At 44.2% G+C, this 17426-nt stretch overlaps 1 pseudogene; it reads right to left on the bottom strand.

The window, feature by feature from the left end:
- Positions 1–4416: 4416 nt before the first annotated feature.
- LOC135897686 (zinc finger CCCH domain-containing protein 10-like) lies at positions 4417–16487 on the bottom strand (annotated as a pseudogene).
- Between the last annotated feature and the right edge of the window lie 939 nt (positions 16488–17426).

Genomic DNA, 17426 nt, shown 5'->3' with positions numbered 1-17426 from the left:
CCAACTATTGTGCCCTGTGCAGCTAATTGACGATGTTATGTTCCACTCTACGTACTTCAAAAAAACTGCACGAGAGATACGAGTACTACACATAAAAAGTTGAGTTTCACCCAAAAGGCAAAGTACTAATAGCGACAGCAAAGCATTAGGCAGTTAAATGAAGGTTTGTAGTTTTATAGGCTGCGACTTGTCTCCAAAACTCTCATTACACGGTGTCCGAGACTAAAAGCGCAATAAGCCACCAACAATCTTGGCTTTCCCTTCACCTCAATTTCTGCAGCAAACTAAACTTCTGCTTGCAGGCTGCGTGGGCAGCCATAGCTGGGCCAGAGGAGGAGACAAGCACACTTCTCTAGCCCAGCCGTGGGGCAGTAAAAGTTCAATAATGTGATCATTGAGCACACTGGAAGATAACACGCATCAAGCCACCACCTTTCTCAGCCCAATCCTTGCATCTCTCACATTCTCCTTGCTCTTGGACATTATGTGGGGCAGTACAGTACCAACACACCTCAAGTGTCTGTATATAGGGACTTTTGCAATAATCGCAGCAAGGGTTTGCAGCCTCATATTTTTGTGCGGCTACTTTCATATTTCAGTGGCTTTTGCTTAGGCCTTGCTGCCAATTTATCTACAGCAGTTTCTGCACGTAAATTTACATCTATTGGATCAAATTGCTTCCGATGTTACTTATTTACACATTGTAACGCGGTTCCACTGGATTTACTCAGCCTAGATGCAAGAACAAGAACATAATATATGTTTTTGTTGGCGAACAGCATCAACGTACTGCTTACGCTTCTAATTCTGCCACAGAAGTAGGTGCGCCATTATCCATCTACATCACCATGCTGTAGAACGAAGATGTGCACACCAGCTGTCTCAAGTTGGCCTGAGGCACCCAAGGACCACGGTTGTGGCATTACTAGATGTAACTGCCACAAGTTCCATTTATTGAAGCTAATAAAATTGCAGGGCAACATTTATATTTTTTTGCAGGCATACTACACAAAACGTGCAACAGCCGCACCATCTTCAAAATTGTGTAAAGCAAAAACGCAATGAGGCGCCTGTGTGGATAGAAATGCTTTTGGCTGAAGGCTTCATCATAAATTTTCATTTAGATTCTTTCTTTTTTTTTTTCATGAACTCCTGCACAGACTCGTGTAGGCAGAGATGAATAACAGTAAAAGTTCCTTACAAACTTACCAAGAGGTAAATTTGGAACCAAGGTCTAAGCGGGCTCCTGCAGTGGTGTTTCAACCAGCATGGGAATGATGGGACGTACGGCCTTTGTCAAAGGTATACAAGCTGCTTCGCACCTTGACCATGTATGTCGTTTGGCTGGCTGCTGTGGTTCTTATGGTACACTCTACACATACAGACCCTGGATTCTGAATATGAGAGTTCTTTTCACTTCCCAGGACATTGCAACTTGTGGCATACCCCAGGAACTTCCTCAAACAGCCTATATATAGCCAGCATGGTTATCGCAGGCAACATATGGCTCATATACTTTTTGATAAAGTGTGTTCAATCATCAGCTGATGGCTTAGAGCACAAGGTGACTATGGCTGCTTACATGTCCCTTTCGGGAGCAAATCTGGAACAATACAATGCGAAAGCAAAACTCGCAACACACCTAGATATTTGGAATTATTCTATATATACGAAACAGAGTTCCCTTGAAAACCAGGTACAATACAATAGAGAAGTTGCTCGCTAGTATACAAACTCCCACTTTACAGAAACTTATGTTTCCACTGCCGTGACAAGTCCCGCACCAGTTGGTCTTGTCCTTGATGTGCTGGAGAGGATGTCTTCAACATTTCTAATTACCAGGTGCACACCCCTGCAAGGCGACTTTGCCTCAACGTTGCTTGCCAACACAACCAGTAGTGCTGGGTCAGCTGACTGTGCACGTGGGCTTGACATAATTCAGGTTCAAGTGCATTTTTTCTTGCGAACATATTTATTACCAGGAACTTCACACACGCCATAAGGCGCTGTGAAGCTGCAAGGTTCAGACTTTCCCACTCTGAAATAAACATTAATATTTTCACGCAATAGAGGTCACTACCAATGGCACTGTAGCTGCATCCTGATGATACCAGCACAAGGAGGAGTATGTAAAATAATAAAATAACATTAAAACTTCTTTTTTTTGCAACCGTCTAGCAATGAAGTGAAACTGTCTAGCTAGCACTACAACAAAGTGGAAAGTGAGCCAAACAGTACAAAACCAAAACCCACAAATCTAAAACAAGTTACTACATCGGCACATGAACTAACAAATTCCAATCCAAAGCCTGTTGTGCTTACTAGTCCCAAGGGTGTTGAACAATTGCAGCGCCAGTCTTCGTTCTAGTAGGTTTGTATGAAATTCTGACACTGGCCAATGCAAAACATGCTCGCATACTATATGTTGCTTGACACAACTAAGCCAGGCTGTTTAACAAGAATGTTGCTTTCTTTTTACATTTTCAGGTTTACAGCTAACAGACAGTTGAAATCTAGAGATGTTTCTTGTAGAAAAGGTTTTTTTTTAAGTTCATGCTGCAGTTGTGCAAGTCTGCAAAGTTTCTCTTTCCAATCCTAAGCAAAACAAACTGTTAAGGCAGCTACCTTTGGTACTTACTTTTCAGTGTAATAACAGCTGGGCTCCAGATTAGTGCACACACTATGAGAGCACTGAGTTTACTGAGTTAAAGGACCCATGTCTCAACACAATGCGTTGGCGGGCTAGTTGGTGCGGATCCATAAATACATTTAGTGCAATACAACGGACACAAGAAAGGCGACCCCCCCCCCCCCCCCCAGGACAAGGCGCTACTCTCAACTGACATCATTTTATTGCGTCACTCCTTTATAGACAGCAGAAACTAGAACATGCACAGTGAGCACCATGTGGTGGAGCCACCAACATCCGATCACAAGAGCGCACTCATGCGACAGAATCCAAAAAACCATATTCAGCGCTGTACAAGGTTAAGGAAGGCACACGAATGCACTGTGACCCCAATGAGTGAATTCAGTCGTTCATTTCAGTCATTGATTCAATTCAGTCATTGGGGTCACAGTGCATTACTGTGCCTTCCTTATACAGCGCTGAATATGGTTTTTTGGATTCTGTCGCATGAGTGTGCTCTTGTGATCGGATGTTGGTGGTTCCTGCACATGTTCCTCTAGTTTCTGCTGTCTATAAAGGAGTGAAGCATGTCAGTTGAGAGTAGCACCTTGTCCTGGGGTCGCCTTTCTTGTGTCTGTTGTACTGCGCTAAACAAAGTAATTATAGACCCATGTCTCAGCAGCGAATGAGTAAACCGTCTTCATCAGCAACTGGCAACCTAGCATCTACCGAATACTACCGGTACAGCTACAGGTAATAAGTTGTGTCTGATCTAGCAATGTTTGGCACATGCATTATATTGAAGAGTGAAGAAAAGCCATTTGCCAATACCAAAACAGTTTGGGAGCAAGCCAGCCATACTAGATTCTAGGCTTCGATCACAATGTGCTCTTACATTCTCCAGTACAACCTGTGATGTAGTGGCAAAGCAGCCACGTAAAGCACGGCAATATGCAAGACGAAATGTGAAAGACTCTCTAAAACATGCAAGCAACCACTGTGACAGCAAAGGCAACCAGCTCCCTGAACTACAGGTTGCTAGCACAATCCACTCGGATAAGTACAGTTCTCGAAAGCACCATTTCACAAAGCTTCATCGCCATAACCCCCCACCCCCTTCGAAAAAAAAAAAAAGTCTGGCATTGTGACAGCTTAACAGCTTCTTGTACCATTGCCGATAGAAGCTTGTGAACCACACGAGTGTTGACCAAACTGCATGGCTGCATCACATGGTAACTTGGTACGGTAGTTTCAAAACCATGTATGATGCTTGCACTCCATGCCTACATTTGAAGCCATCCCACAGGATTGTATGCCGCACACTATTGTAATTTGGCATCTCATAACAAGCCAAGAAACTTGTGTGCTTACTGGTGCACAATGTATGCTAGATAAGGTTGCCCGTAAGTTATGCCTTGAACTAAATCACATCCTCATTTCTGCTTTGTTATCAATCACCAAGACACCACAAAGAAAACATTGTTGGGTGGACACTCTCACACAATCAAAGCTGCGAGCACAAAATGAAATGCATTAGGCGTCGCCTTAAAATTGGAATAACTGATAAGTCAGTTGATGCTTGCTGCAATGCAATTTGATACACACCCATGTGGCCTGAAAACTATCTCCAAGTGCCTCTCTTAGCATCAATAAACTGCGTAACAACCACAAGTTGGCAACATGTGGGCAAGGGCGCCGTCAAAAATGTTGGCAAGACAGAGCGAGACCATGCTGTCATGCGTGCCTGGCAAAGATGGAAAGAGAAAATTGCAACAAGACGCTACAGGACTAAGAAAAGAGCATATTTCAATATTTTTTTTCTGAATGTACACAGAACGGTGCAAGATGTGAAGCAGCACTGACAATTCAATAATGTTGCTGTGCTCCTGTTGTGATGGTTTGTCAGAATATAGTTTGTTGAACTGCAGTGACAAAAGTGTCCAATGTGAAACATGACAGAAGCATGAAACAATGAAGACTAGAATGTACGTTTGAAAGCAGCAGCAACAATGCATGTCAGTGATTGTACCACAGTGTGCAGCAGCAGAGCACCATGAGGAAATTCAACATGCTTATAAAAATATGTGGAACCAGACAGAAAGCCAAGAACACATCACACCTATGAAAAAAAGAAAAACAAGAACAAAATAAAAGAAAGAAAAGTGTGAGATTTAAGCGAAGTTTCACACCGACATTTCACCCACTGTTTAGAATGTTGGCAATAATATTTTTTTTTTTCAGCCAGCAGTACAAGAACACATTTGGTTCTCTTTGAAGCCACGCACTTGCAACATTTACACCAGGTCTCGCAATAATCATCGTACAGCTTCCCACCTTAACTTGGTGTCAGACACAACTAAGGCAGCAGGAGAGCTGGTGAGTTGAAACACGAGTCCATGCCACACAAACCGAAAAGGAATGGTTTGTATCCAGGGGACTTGGGGTGAACTGGAGGGGGGTGGGGAAATGATCTCCATGTCACTTGTCAGGATTTTGTGCGGGCATCACCACAGCAGAAAAACTAATGGCATCAAATACAGCTGCCATCCAGCAGCAGAATGTCCATACCAACAAGATGTGACGTCTCAAAGCTAGATGGTGGTGTTGCACTAGGACGTGCAGCTTCAGTCACTGCATCGCCACATGCTTCACTTAAGAGGCATGCCCTTCACACAATCCAGACCAGTGCAAGAGAGATTGGGAGTATGGTTGCCACCTGGGATGGGCCTAGTGAGTCATGCGGTGGGCAATGACTGGGCGCAGGCTTTGAGTCATGACAGGGTAGGAAACCAGTGGCGCTGATGGGCTGCTCATGGTGATTATGGTTTGTGCAAGGCTCTGTGACAGGGAGGCTGGCAAGCTGGATGATATGGACACTGGCACCACGGGCATCATGGGTGTCATGCTCTGTGGTGTGGAAGTCAGGTCGGCTGTGCCACCCAGTGGTGCCACGGGCCCCAACGCAGCCGCTGTTGGGATCACACCCAGCGGCTGCAGTACCAGCGGGTGCCTGCTTGCTCAGCCGCAAAGCTGCGTTCTGGTCCAGCAGAAACTCGTTGGTGGCCATCAGGTCAGCCACCTGCTTCTTCAAGTCATCCACCTGCAAGACGGGTGTTACAAATGTTGAGAACTTTAAATGGCTGTGAAAAGTTGGGCGTTCTTTGCCCACGTGAGGTTTGAAGATGATCACCTACCTTTACTACAACACTTCAGGGATAGCCCCTACATCAAGGCGTGGTATTCAATTGCTAGTGCAGTATGCCTGTTTCATGAATTGGCACTTATGACATTTCAAAACCATATGCAAGGATTACATGCAAAGGCCAATCTGCTAAATACATGCATCTTTAAGGAGTTTCTTTTTCTTTCAACACAGTGACAACTAGGATATTGAGGCAATTGATCTAAGAAAATTACTAACTAAACATTGCACAGGAACATGTGGCAATGTCACAGCTTCAAACTGTCTTTTTCTTGCCAGTGTTTAATTGCAATTTATTTGCAGAGCACACAGGTCAACCCATAGAAGCATCAATGAATCATTTATTTATTCATGCAGCATTAAACATCCCAAATAGACTTTTCCAACAGCTCCCTGTTTGTCTCCATAATGTTCCCTGTGCTGCAAGCTTATGTGGGCACATGATGAAGAGCTCTAGGGACTATGGAAGCACATGCCCCATGTGCCACATGCAACAGTTTCCAGAAGTGCATGTTTGTGCTCCGATCAAAGGCTGTACAGAATAAAGTAATCGATTACAATTTGTGTGCACCTTACTATATACCAAAATGTTTGTCAGAATTAGATCATCTGCTTTTGATTTCATTAGCTATAGCTCTTCTCTTCTTTCAATGATATCTTTTACGGCAAATTTCTAGTTAGTCTATTTGTCACTTATTCCTTTCTCAACTTCCATGTCTTTTTACATGTCGTCATTTGAAGTCATTACACATTAAATTAGAAAGCAATTTTATAAAAGGCAAATGGCAGGGCTGTACTAATGCTTTCATAACATGCAAGTGAACAAAGAAGAAAAGAAAAAAGGAGCTTTGCTTAAGTCAACTGTATTTGCTCTCTTAAAATAAGACATCCCTTCATGCCAGTGGCACACACCAGGTACAAAAACTGGCTGTACAAGGGCTAGGAATCTATCTGGCATTCCTACTATGCACCAACATTTGTATGTGGTTATTTAGGAAGTACAGCTAGCTTTCTTCTTGTTTTTTTTTTTGTATATACGGCTCTGCTAAACAGAAAGCGAAACCTACGCAACCTCTTAAATTTTTCACACACCGAGCTGCAATTTTAAACAGTGCAAGTGCAGAGTCCGTGAAAGTCAACCAGGTGTTGCCTTGACAAGTGGGATAGAGCTAGCACAGAAGCTTGCTCCACCACTGCAAATCGCAAGACTGGGAGTCAAGTGCAAGGGCTTGTCAAGTGCAGTGCTGTCAGCTGCTGTGCAGAGCACGCAAGCAGCCTGCTCCACTCTATTGGGTGACTGCAGCATCCGAGATTGTACGCCTAGATGCACGCACAGACTAATAGACATTGCAGAACTGCTTTTCACAAGTGGCGATGCTGATAACCTAATATGCGCTTGGCCTTATGGCACTCTCAGTCTTGCTGCACCGCGATGCCGTAAAGCGATGCGCCTGGGCTGACAATGCGAGCCCAATCCTTTTGCAACAAACGATGTGCACTTACTGCATGTTCAAGATACCGTTCCTCTTCCACTGTCAGTCGAGAGGTCATGACAAAAGTGGCAATTCATCAGTGGTATTTGGTATATATACAGTTTTTCTAGCCACTAGAAATCACTAGATTTAGCCACTTGTGGGCTGATAACAGCATCTGAGATTAGCAAAAACAGATGTGATTTTTTTTTTCATATTATGAGACGTGAATCGTATGCATTATCAGCCCACATACGTAATTCCATTGCCCTGTTGCCACAGCGAGATAGTGCTCCGAGACAAAGCGCACATCCGGCAAAACAATAACGCTTACCAACATCACTGCTGGTTTAAAGCAATGCGTGCAGCTCTACGTTTTTATTAGGTTGTGCATGCTCCTGCGTGCATCTCGGACCAAGGAACCACTCCAAGGTGTTACCTTGAAGCGTCAGATCATGCGCTCTATAATGCAATGGACGGCACTGTACAAGTCCAGAATCTAGTGAACAAGATGAAAATAGTGCCAGAACATGAGCCTCCACCTTAAACTGTGTTTAGTCTGTACCGTGTACTTTGAAATTGAGAAACCTGTGCTATACATATGACATGCTCGAAGAAGTTTGTAAAAATTGTTAAAGCCTTCTTTCAGCGGCTGTAGCCTCGCAACTACTGCTATCATTCGACATCCAGGCATATCTTATTGTTTAGACTAGGAAAGCTTAGCCCAGCCGCATGTCTAAATTTCTACAAGCTTGCATTTGTCATTGAAGTCCACCTACACGACCTGAGCTAAATGAAATGCAATTATTTTATGAATTATCATCAGCATCAGCCTATTTTATGTCCACTGCAGGACGAAGGCCTGTCCCTGTGATCCCTAATTAACCTTGCCCTGTGCTAACCAATTCCAACTAGCGCCCACGAATTTACTAATTTCATCGCCCCACCTAGTCTTCTGCCATCCTCTATGCTATTCCCTTCTCTTGGTACCCATTCTGCAACCCTAATGCTCCAACGGTTAGCTAACCTGCGCACATTACATGACCTGCCCAGCTCCATTTTTTTTTCTTAATGTCAATCAGAATATCGGCCATACTCAAATCGCTCTCTTCCCGTCTCTTAAAATTATGCCTGGCATTGAAGATAACTACCAATACTACTTAACATGGGAATATGGTGGACCACACAGCAGACTTTACAGCTGGGCTTGCCACAGCTGTGGCTTTTTTCTACATGTGGTTATCATCTACAGCTTTCAAAAACGGCCAATGTTTGTCCTGTTTAGAGCACTATGTCAACATCATTGCAGGATAAAAAAAAAAACTACAAATTTTGAATCTTGCAATGGGCCACAAGACGATAAATTTAGTTGTCGCTAAGGGCACAACAACCTTATTCCAGGATGTTTTCTTTAATTTTTTTTTGGCACACATCCAGCGCTTGCTCAATGTGCGTCACGAGATGCCACTGGTCTTCCACAGATGTCACTTGGACCATAACAGACCAGTAACAGGCAGTAAAATATTTGACACCACAAGTCAGATTTACCAATATACCTCACTACAGCAGTAAAGAAGTGTTGATGTATCTGAACTTTTCATTTTTAGCACTAAATAAACCTCCTCAACCCCAAAACCATAGAAGGAACACTGGCAAGTCTCAGAACAGCCTGAATAATTTACTACGATAGCTTTACTGCTCACCAGCTTTTGTTTCATTTCCCAGGTGGTCGTCTCAAAACAGCAAAAAATTCATGTTTCGGCACTCACTCCGGCACACTTTGTCTGTTGTGCTGCTACATTGGGCCGCGAAATGAATAGCAGCATAACAGACAACTCAGCGAGCCAGAACAAGTGCCAAAATGTTATGTTATTCACACAGCCCGCGGAAGACAACTCGTGGGAAACAAAACAGAAAATGGTTTGTAGAAAAGCTATTATAGTAAATTATTTAGGGCATTCCGAGGCTTGCCAGTACATTTTCTAGAGTTTCTGGCAGTTGAGGACCTCAAACGTGAGAAACAAAAAGTTTCAGATGTCGTGCCAGCACTCGAAGTGTGAAAAAGTGCATATGTATATAATGAAAGGTACAAGTTTATCTTCACTGTCAAAACTACATATAATCAAGGGCAGGCCAATGATAAAACATTAGTAAATTTCTTTTTCCATACACACAGAGATTAGGTGGCACTTGTAAATCAACTATCAGATCTGCACCAACCATTGCACTCTCTCTCCCCCACACTCAAGCTGTTTAGGGTCGTATCCAGCACAAAGTGTCCTTACGGCCAATAAATGCGAGGCGCAACCACAACTTGCCGGTTTGCATTTCGTGGTGACATGCTGCAGCTTCTCAAGTTGTCCACCGTGCCCCACGCTCATATTGAAACAACTAAAATATTGCCACGTGTGTTCCGAGTATCTCTCCGGGCCTCCTGAATGCACACATTTCTGCAGCATTTCGTCCGCCTTTCCAAGTCCCGGACCTCTCGGTTTTGCAGACCTTGCATTTTTGCGCCACGCTTCCTGCCGCGCTACGCTGCTGCTTTCGATTGCCATTTCGCATGCGCTCTTGCCTCTTATTAAGATGCTTCGCCATGCTTCAACCCTTTTTATCGCGCACATGCCCCACAACATCGCACTGCACTTTTCCCATACTTTCGCTTGCGCTCTTGCGTTGCGTTTACACAATATGCCATAGCCACGCCATTCTGCAAGTGCTCTTTCCCGCCATTTCGCACGCACTTCTGCTTTTCACCTTGCCGCCTTGCCAATCACTACAAGGTCTCCACCTGCGCGTTTGCCGCACTTTTTTTATGCTCCGCATTTTGGCCTACTGCGCTCTTCACTGCACTGCGCCCCGCACTCGCGCCCCCATCCCAGATAAGAGAGAGAGAGCCACGAGTGGGGGGGTGGTGAGTGCCCGGCAGGCAGTGAAAAGGCCTTTAATGCTGCATAAATCGGGTATAGGGAGTGGCACGGCCGACCTTCCGGCACAAGATGGCATTCTCTTGCTGCAGCACACGATAGCCCATCTCGTCATCCAAGGCCCGTCGCTTGGCCTCGGGTTCCTCCTCTCCTAGGTGTCGGAACTTGCCAGCCTGCGCGGCGGCAGTCTCCCTTCAGGAAATCTTTGCAGACAGGCGGGATCATGCCCACCACCTGTCAGACACACCCCCGCGGCAGAGGGCGGCAGACGCCCCGTTGTGCGGAACAGTTCTTCGTCCTTTGCAGAGCACAAGCAACCAAACTTTGTGGTTTAACCAAATTGAGTGCTGCAGACATATGTGGGAAGGAAGTACTTTTCGGACAAGAACTAATAATTGGGGCAGATTACTAGAAATGAAAACGGGCACAATAAATATTCTGGATATATCATTATCAGTGCGCCTACTTTCACTCGTCCCTTTTATCTGTGACAGCACGGAAAAAAGCAGACCTAATTAGCAGCTCACGGAGGAAATACTAAGCTGCACTGGTAGATTACACAACTGAAGTAGTGAGCCAGCCAGTTACCTTTACTAAGATCAAAGGATTTTGGTAATCTGAGCAGATTTGAGCAACACCATGTTCAAATCCTCCAGCTCTCTGTATGCAGTATTTGCAACATCTGGCCAAGGGCAGCTGAATGAAATGATTCACACTAAATCAGAAATTAGTAAATGCTTGACCTGAAAATTCAGTGGCGTTATCCTACACAAGCACAACTCGAACCTGCAAACATGCAAACACAGGCTGCTGTAAGCACTGCAGTTTGGGTGCAATGGTCAAGATTGGAACTTTAGCATTTGCTTGCTATTAGAAAAGAGGGAGAAAGAGGTTAAATTGTCAGGTTTTAGGTCCAAAACCAGGACATGATTGATTGATGTACACCGAAATGAGAAGGGGGGAGGGTTGCGGAACTCCGAATTAATGTTGACCACCTGGGCTTCTTTAGTGTGCACCTAAACATATGTACACGGGAGTTCTGGCATTTCACCCACATCGAAATGTGGCTACCGCAGCCAAGGATATAACCCATGATCTCGTGCTTAGCAATCCAACGCCATAGCCACTGGGCCACCGTGGGGTGGGTAAAAAAAATTTGTTTGCTTGTGCTAGTTGTGAAGTCCCAGGAGAACATCCATTCTGTGCACTAAAACAGGTACAAAAGTATGAACGGATAACTCGCAAGTGAGGAAGCGAAGAGAACCTTGAGATGCCACAAGCGCATAATGCCTGTGATATCGGCAGAAACCTTTGTACCTGTGACACATCTGCTACAACAATTGTGCCGAAGCGGTATGAATACTTCATCCTTGGAATATTTTCTTTGTTTTCTGTAGTCGCAACGCTGAAGAAAAGCTGGAACACTAACGTCTCTTTAAAAAATTTGCCCGCTGCACTCAGCTAGAAATTACCAGTCGAGCAGTTCTTTTAACTCCCTCATATTGCACTGCCCACAAAGGCAAAACACAAACACACCAAGCATAGTCACATCCACACAGGGGATACGGTGCAAATGCAAAATATGATGTTTCAAAAACAGAAATAAGTATGGTTTCATCCCTTCAATATGGTACTACAAGTTTGACGCAGAACGTTGCAAAAGGATCACGCAAGTTGACACCCACCTATGAAATCTAACAAATAGATTATCCCACATGGCATTACAGTACGAGTGAATATGCCTTAGCCACTGCTAAGAACACATTAGTACTTATCAAAAGTTATTTCCTCATTTACACTGTGCACATTTAATCTTATCATTTTTTTCAGCAATAGAAGCAACTAATGGTGGCATTGGCAATAGTTCAAATGAACACGGTGCTATACGCACCATACTGCGGCTACATGGTTTCATCACGAGAGCCACATCAACATTTTCAGTCTCATAATACAAGCAAAGTGTGCTTGTACACAGTGTTTGCAGCAATGACTGCCATTAGTCGGCAAAGTGCCTCACAGAATATTGTGCTTTACAATTATGAAATAGCTTTATTATCGTGTGACTGATTGTAAGCTAGTACTGGAAGGTCTTGCTAGAAAGCTGCCTTCATACGATCAAACATCGCAATTTTTGCTACACACACACACAGCCCTTACATCTCAGTTCCACTGTCTAATGTGCGGCCAGGGTGGCCGCTTCCGTACACGGGGGAAATTTGTGTGAGCATTTATGCGGACTTCATCTTCATTTGTTCAAAGTCATCATCAATCGTCGGCTGGTGTTCGTTTTTTTTTGCATCGACGCCATTTTTCCTTCTTGGAATGAAGCGTCGTCTCTATTTCAATATATATATATATATATATATATATATATATATATATATATATATATATATATATATATATATATATATACACCATATTGTGCCCCACCTCATGTCCCGGAAGGCTACTCACTGTTGCATCTGGGTCGCAAGCCCCAAGGGTAGCGTTGGCCTGGCAGCCTGGGGCACAGCTGGAAGCATCCGAAGGTTCTGGCAAAGGATGAGTCGATTGCTGACAGAACAACTTGTTTATTATAGCATCGCAAAAGAGCGGCTGGTGAGGTCGACCACAGTGGAGAGACGTGAGACCACGTTACTCGATGGAAGAAATCGGAGCCTCTCTCGGCGTCCGGGGGCAGCTGCTTTTATACTCTCGGAGTCGAGGGCAGGAAAGAACGGCTCGGGATGAGGCGCACGTGACGGCGGCGCACGGACACGTTGAGACGAGAAGTGACGCATGCGCCGGGCCGGCGCCGGTCCGACCTCCTCGCTTCACAGTTGGGGAGCTCCTCTCCCCGGCTGCCGCGCTTTGACAAGCGTGGGCACCAACACACACACACACACACGCACACACGCACGAATTTCTTAGGTATACTTTGTGGCGCAAAATACATTTCTGGAAAAGGGACAGAAGAAAGGGAGACAGTGCTTCACTGTCTCCCTTTCTTCTGTCCCTTTTCCAGAAATGTATTTTGCGCCACAATTAAGTATACCTAGGAAATCTAAGCACCAACTTGCCCAAGAAGAAGTCCTTTTGGCACACGCACGAAGACACGTGGCATTGAAACATGCCTGGACGCGCTTGGCAAGAAGCATTGCGGCAGCGCTGAACGGGCCAAAATGTCTGCCGCTTTGAACGAAGCCCCGGCGTCCGTTGTATCCGCGCCGGCTATTGGCGGCGAGGAGTTACGGAGTCGCCATCTAGCGGAAGCACCTCGCTGGCGTAGTATGAGGGATCACGCGGCGCGCTCCTCATAGGTTTTGCTGTCAGCGCTCACTGAAAACACCACGCGCGAGCTCTCCCGGACATTTCTGTAAGTACTTTCGAAACGAGAGAAGTTTTTTACTATCTAAATGATAATCTTGGGCAAACTGAAAGCACACAATCGTTTACAGACGCTATCTCTTTACCGATCGAATACGTACAGTGAACGCCACTGCGCGCGGTCGCCGCGATGGAGTCTCCCGAACCAGCATCTTGCGTGAAAGGTAGGTAAACGCTGAGAGCAAGCTATGTGAAATATGTTCTTATAGTGTTTGTATAGCTAAATGGAGCGTAATAGAACGAAGCCTCAATGCAGCGATCGCGTAGATTCGCAGCGACCGACTGCGCGTCTGCATGCTTGTCCGCGCACTGTTTCGCTTTCTCCGCGCGCGCGTTTTCGCACCGTGCCATGAGCTTCAGGCGGTAGAATATGAGCATTTGACAGTATGCAAGCAACGATTGTTGCGTGGGTGCTATGCCAGACGAAAATGGGAGGTCAATTTCCAGCTGGAAAAGGGTTTTCCAGCTTCATTTCCAGCTGGCTTTTTCAATACCAGCTGGAATGAAAGTTTTTCAGCTGGAAATGCGGCTGGTAATCACATTATCCAGCTGGGCCAGTTTCCAGCCGGACATGGTCCAGCTGGAAAATGATCGCTAGACTGGATGGGCTGCCAGCTGAAGCTGGAAACAGCTAGGAATGTTTCCAGCTGGACGATAGTTCAGCTGCCAGCTGGAAATGCTCAATCACAGAATGTGGATGGAAAATAATTTTCAGGAGTATGACTGTACTACAGAGCAAACGGGTAAATGAAGCTCTTGAAAGTCCTGTACTGAATATAATTCTTACTTTTAAAATGACTATGGCAAAGAGCTGCACAATATTCAGCAGAAGGCATGCAGCATCAAAAGCTCGAGGTTGTTGGTTTCATTAAAGAGTAAAACAACTGCCTGGTTTTAGTTTGCAGTGAATTGTGAAAAAGTGAGTATGTTTGCATTCCCTAGTACACATTAACTAACTTGAAAGCTAGGCAATGCTTAGCACTTTTTCTGAAATCCTGAAAGTTTTCTTTTTGTTTCTAATACACAATTATTCTGTTCTGATGGACTTGTTGCGCCTTGCACAGGAAATTCGAGAGTTGCGAGAGTGAAACATTTTAGACCAAGTTTTTGGTTCCAGGCTCATAATTTACTGTCCTGCTTTTCTGTTTGCTTATAGGCAACAGAAATGATTAAGGTACACAATTAGATTGTAATACATTTTCAAGACAATAGTATTTGATACAGGACTGACTTCATTCTATATGATGTGCTTCAGAAATATATGTCCCTTCAGCACATATGTGGATATATACTTTTAGTGTGCAACACTACCTAAAATATAATCTCTTGAAAGAAAATAATAAAATTGGTCGTATGAACAATTTTTATTGAAATCGACAGGCAAAAATATGTGTGGGAAATGACACCTTATAAATGGAACTAGCAAACAGCTTGAAGTATGTCTGTTCAAAGCATACAGAATGGCTGCGACACATATTTTGCAACTTATTAGGGGGATCAGTAAATGGTAGGACAAAAAAGGACAACATACGGATGGAACCATGTGTTGTTCTTTTTCTGAACTCGTCTATCAGCGCTCCATCTTATAAGTTTAAAGATTTGCGAACATGCTTATTTTCAACCATTCGGTATATTGTACAATGTTCATTTCCAAGGTGTGCATGATCCAATAATAAAAATGATGGCTAGTGCATTCGCTTTGTCCTAGTTTCACTGGTTGCACCATATTCATCATTTTTCAGTTTCAACATTTACATTAGGCGATCACTTTACTTCCAGCTGCATGAATGACTCGCTGATTACTTGTAGGTTAGAACATGCACAGTAGCTCGAGAATGTGTATACACAGGAGCACAAGTCAACACAACACAATGCATGCCCTTGCAAAGTTTTCTTTGTGCAGCAATCTACGAAGCCATAAACTATAAGAAAAACTGCTGTCCTTTTGCTGCATAGTATTGATGACAGTGCAAGTATCATAGCAGTGACCATTACTATGTTTTACATAGGTTCTGAAAAGTCACTAACTTTTAAACATGCAAGCTTCTCGATTGAGCAGACACAGTGCAGACAATCGTTATTCGTTTATATATATATAAAGAAACAGGTAAATACAGCTTCAAACAAATATGTCCACTGCCTGCTACAAAAGGACTAGAAGCAGATTAGCTGCTTAGTTTTCGCAAGTATCTCGTGGTCATGTAATGTGCTGAAGGCAACCTGAAAGTGCTTGCAAAATTAGGTACGTTTAATGACACATTGACTAAAATCCAGCTTTATAATGTCAGCAGTTCGTAAATTGAAGGTTTAGCACAACAAAAACCTAAGTGAGTTGTAAGGTTCCGTGAAGGTACATTTGACTTTTAGTTTTTGACGCTGCTCCAGGCATCCCGTTGTTTTAGCAAGCAGATGCTTGTAATCTGCGCAGTAAAAATTGAAAATCACATCCTTCATGTCAATTCCACAAAAATTCTTGAAGAGGTATTTGCTTTCCGGAAAACATTTCTTCTCCAAGAGGTTGTTGAAAAGCTTCTGAATCTCTTCAATTGCAGCCCAGGATAGGCCAAATTTAATTGCCAAGTCCAACAGCAGCATATAGGCATCTCCTCGGGTGACTGTTCCACCTTCAATGAATGGTTCACAGAGTTCATCAGCATCTATATCTTTCGGATCACCGCTCGGACACGCACTATTTTCGCCCGGCAGTCTTCGTCCGCGGACACCGGTTGGGAGAAAGATGCATCGGAAGTTGGGTGTTCACCATCACTAAAGTCACTGCAGTCTTCATCACTGTCCTTCTCTCGGGTTAAATCTGTGTATGTAGACTCATCACAGATTTGGTCCTCGAGAGAGTTTGCTGGCGATGTTGGCGATCTCGTTGATGTCATAGGCGACTTGTGACCTTTTGGTGTTCGCGGAGCGGCGCCAAGTGGATGGTGAAGGAGCCACTTTGTTGACTTCGGCATGCTGCTGCTTGATCCAGGGTCGAGATAGACTTTACGCCTATTTCGCGGTGCCATTTGGTATCCAAGACAACTACAGCTATGTAATCGCGAACGAGATAAAGCTCTTGATCCACGGACAAACAGAGCGTCGAGAGCGCGGACCACATGCGCATGGACTAAAATCTACCACAACCGGCCTTTTGTGCTGCAGCACTATACCGCGCACCGCAAATGCTCCGCAATCGTGCAATTTACAAACTCTTTTGGTAAAGAGTCATATATTGTTTATAAATGAATAATATACAATAATACATGTTAAGAAGTATAAACAAATACCGTTTCTTAAAAATGTACTACCATTTAATTTACACACATGCGCGATCTACATGTTGGCGTTCCAAACCCTCCGCAGAGCTCCAGAGCGTGAGAAGGCCAATTAGTGTTCCTCCGTAGTCCGCGCGTCTGAGCGCGTGGTGCGAGTGTCGTTTGGCTTCGTGGTGCCGCGTTTGTGTTGTGGATCGTTTCGCACGCGTGCATCGTATCAGTAAGCACGATGTTTGCTCTTGTGCGATTTGTTGAAGACAAGACAGACAAACGATATGTTATACCGGTAACCGATGTCAAGAACTTCCATCCTGAAAATGAATTAGATTTTGACAATACGATGCCTTACGACGCATACTGGCGGGACGAAGACAACGAGGAGAACAGTGGCGTTTACGTCGTACATTATCTCAAGCTCGCAGGTAAATACTTTGTTAGAGTGCCCTGCTGATTAAAAAAAGTGCAGTTCACAGAATTGTGATATCGTTTTCCTTTGCCGAGTTAGAGTTGTAAACTTCATAGTTTCGTTTTCTCAAACTTTTCCATTTTCGACAATTT

The sequence above is a fragment of the Dermacentor albipictus genome, chromosome 1, assembly GCF_038994185.2.
Source record: "Dermacentor albipictus isolate Rhodes 1998 colony chromosome 1, USDA_Dalb.pri_finalv2, whole genome shotgun sequence".
Lineage (NCBI taxonomy): Eukaryota > Metazoa > Arthropoda > Arachnida > Ixodida > Ixodidae > Dermacentor > Dermacentor albipictus.
Note: the sequence above shows the minus strand (reverse complement) of the source record. Positions and strands in the feature narration are given on the sequence as shown.